The following is a 3,999-nucleotide window of genomic DNA, read 5'->3' as shown; positions in this document are numbered from 1 at the left end:
AGTTTTTGTTTTGGTTTTTTTTTTTCAAAATTACCATCATATCCCTCATACAGTATTTACATACATGTATAGTTTTAATAAACCGTGGACATTACAGGTACTTCAAAAATTTAACCATTCTGCCAGGAATTGGCTTAATTAATAAAGATGTAAAAGCAAAAAAAAAAAAGAAAAAAAAAAGGGTGCAGCCCACAAATTGTACGCGTCAGAACATTTCCAACTCCAATGGAGATGTTGACAAAAAAAGAAGAAGAAGATTTTCTTTACTTGTACGCATTAATGAAACCCGCAACGGAGAGAGAAACATCGACAAACACAGTTGAGAGCAACATAATTAAATTTTTTGGTACTTGCATGTTTCATGAGAGAGCGTTAGTAGGGGTGTGCAAAACATGATACAAACCGGCCAAATCAGTCAAAATCGACCGATAAATATGGTTTGGTTAAGGTTTTTTAATTTTCAAAATTGAAAATCGGTTGAATACCTAACCAAACCATTTATGAACTGGGTTTGTTTGGTTTCTCTTGTACTTAAACCGCAAAACCCGAACCGACCTGTATGTTTGAAACATAAGAGAAAAAGTTTTTTTCTTTATATATATATATACATAATAAATATATATTCATTTGTCCGGTTTGTTCTAAGTAAGTTCTAAATCTCCAGTTATAACTTTATTCTCAAATGATATACTATCGTATTGAATTCAAGGCTCAAAGGCCTAAAACGTTAGTATATAATCGCTACAATTTTTTTGATCATTTCATATCACATCTCTGATCTCTCAATCTCTCATTCTTTGACCTTTAATTCTATCATATTAAGCTAGTATTTGGCTAAGTCGTTAAATAAGTTAATCGCTTTAAATCTAATTTAGGTTTTAGTTTTGAACTATATATATGTTTTGGATTTTAATTATTGAATTTTAAATTTAGATAATTTAACACAGTTTCAATTCTTGAGACTGAATTTTTACTATGAATTTTTTTATAAATAGCATGTTAATATTATATAGGTGAAAACGCCACCAAACCAAACCATCTTTAATTGGATTGGATTGGGTTGGATTGAGTTTTTTTTTTTTTTTTTTTATGACCGGTTTTCCAAAATGCCTAAACCGCTCACTTTGGCATAGAGATGGTTTGGAGTCTAAACCGATCCAACCCAATCCGTGTGCAGCCCTAAGCGTTAGTGTATTCAAAAGAAGTGAATCTTGTTACTTATTGCATGGCTTGAAATCCTTGAATAGATCTAACTCTTTCGAAGATATTGATTTGTTTATTGGTTTAAATGTAAAGTTCGAAAGTTCAAAAATAGATTCCAGAGTTCCTCCTTCAAAGTTCAAACACAAGTTCAATACAATGGAATGTCAATGCAATTTATAATCACATTCCAAGTTTCCAGCTATGAAAATTGAAAAGGCATAAAAAGTGAAACAACAACAATTAGAAGTTCAGAACATTCATCAGTTCATCAGTTCTTAGGAATGGGAATAATAAAGGAAAAAAGATGAAGAAGTGAAGAACTGAAGCTCTGTATCAGCTCCTTCATCCACGGCAACTGAATTCTGCAGCAGACCAACAACATGATGTACTTCTCCTCTGCTTCACCAAGCCAGGAACAGCTTATTGCAGCCGTATATATATTGCCCCCCATTTCAGTCCGCTTGTAGCACAGGCAGGAGCCAACAATCACAAGAACTGATGTATGCTTTCCTACACAACAGCACAATCACAGCTTCAATGACAAAGCCAAAATCCAGATGTGATACCTACTAACTAATGTGATACCTCAACTTGAAGAAAAGAGAGAGTTTATGAAAACAGATAGTTACGGAACTAAACAAAAATTTGAGGCACTCTCCAAGTAACTATATGATCAAGGAGAATAATGTTGCAAATATAAATGTATAATCACCGAGTTTACAAGAAAAAGAATGCATAGCTGAGAGCTTATAAAAGCAAATAAAAGAAGAAATAGTCCCACATTTATTACATGCAAATGCTGCAGAGTTGCAACAAAGAGCAAGCAGAGTTCATCCACTTGCAATGTATTATATTAGCTACAAGCCTACAAATACCTAGTGCTAAGACACACACATAGCTGTTAAAAACCACAATTCAAATCTTGCCACCCTTAAAGTCTGTTGAAATTGATTTCGACCTGAAGCTCAGCAGCAATTAACAAGGTCTAACAGAACCAAGAGCTGCATATATAGCAACAGAGAGGGAAGAAACCCCATTAAGCAATTTAACAAAGCATATATCAGCCAGACAAAGTCACAGAACTAACAGAAGGACGAACCTGGTACAGCAAACATTAAGGTAATTTTATTTAATGGAAGACGTTTTTTTTTGTCCCCCTCCCAAAGTTAATAATAGATTTAATGGATTACATTCAAATGGCTCTAAATTATGTTTGATTTGGATGTCCTCAGTTAGTCTCTTATAACATGTTTTTGTCATTCTTATATGCTAGAAATTTTGATCATGGTGAAAAAGTTAAGCCCTAAGCTAAAGAACAGAGGAAAAAGACGAAGAATATTTGGTATTATAAAACTGGTATTTGTACACTGTGTTGCTGTAAGAATTAAGAGGAAGAAAATGAAACTGATTTTCTAATCTGGAAATCTTATCCTTCTAACCAATCTGCTTAACAATCTAACAAACTTGCTTAGCATATACAGTATTTCACTGCTGAGCTACCTCGTTGACTTGACTGGAACATTGACTTTGGCTCACATTTTCTACAGACTTTAACATCCCCCCTCAAGCTGATGGGTGTGATACGAACATCAGATTGCAGCAGAAAAAAGAGTTAGAAGAGTGCAGCAAAAAATGCTTGTTTCAACTTTGACGGAGGGGAAGTGATCACCATAGCTCCGATCCATAGGCCGATAAGCCTGCCTACAGTTCAGAAGAAGTCTTTCAGGAGGAGTACAGGGAAGCTGCCAAGTGCCTTGTATCAACAAAGTGTCAATTTCTTCAAGTATAGCTTGTTTCCATTTAGAGGGAACTGAAGTGATTGAAGAACTGTAGGATATTAAAGGAGAATGAGAAGGAATGGATGACTGAGGTGCAGCTGTAATTTGCAAGGGAATAACACCTTTTGATCGAGAAGTAATATCACTTGGCAAGGCAAAGTAATAACTTGTTGGGGTGGCATTGGAGACTGGCATTGGTTTAGAAGTGATGAAAGCAGCCACTGCTTGCCATTCAACAGTAGAGCTTGAACCATCATGTTATTGAGATTGAGAATTTCTGTAGTAGCAGTTGCAGGCTTCATGTCCTAATTTGTCACAGATTTGGCAACCAATAGAGTTTCCATAGTTCTGAGTATTTGTCTGAGTACCAATGTTGTACCTGGTTGAGCCATTAGTATTAATCTTGTTGAAGCTCCTATTGTTTGGGAAGCGAGGGTAGCTTCCATGATTGTCTTCTGAGTTTGAGTTTCTTGATTTTTGATAAGATCCCACATTGTGTTGTGGCGCACCACCATCTGATGTTGAGTAGCCTCCATTAGAAAATGAGTTATTTGTTGCTTGAGATAATGATTCTTGCTGTAATGGCATATTCCTGTAGGCACCATTGTTACTGGAGAACCCTTGCTGCTGTGAATAGTTATGTTGAGGTGCTGTGTGAATAGTTTTGTTGAGGAGCAGGAGCATAACCACCATTAATTTGAGCTACGTGTCCACCATTTTGGGCCACCATTAATTCTGTTGTTTGTAATTGATCTTTAAGAAATTATCTACTAGTGAACAATCATCGTATTATAAAAAATGAACGAAAAATGGAAGAAGATATGTTGTAAAAGATTGCTAGAATTCCTTTTTCAATTTTTCCTAAACTATTACAATTATGCAACAAGGAGCTAGTTAAACACAAATTGAAAACTAATGAAATGGCATGGATGTAGTGAAAGTTTTTTTTTTTTTTTATCTAAAGGACGAAAAGTTTTACATACCAAATGCAACAACAAGAAGCTGGAACCTACTAATC

Source organism: Rosa chinensis, chromosome 2 (assembly GCF_002994745.2).
Source record: "Rosa chinensis cultivar Old Blush chromosome 2, RchiOBHm-V2, whole genome shotgun sequence".
Taxonomy (NCBI): Eukaryota; Viridiplantae; Streptophyta; class Magnoliopsida; order Rosales; family Rosaceae; genus Rosa; species Rosa chinensis.
Note: the sequence above shows the minus strand (reverse complement) of the source record.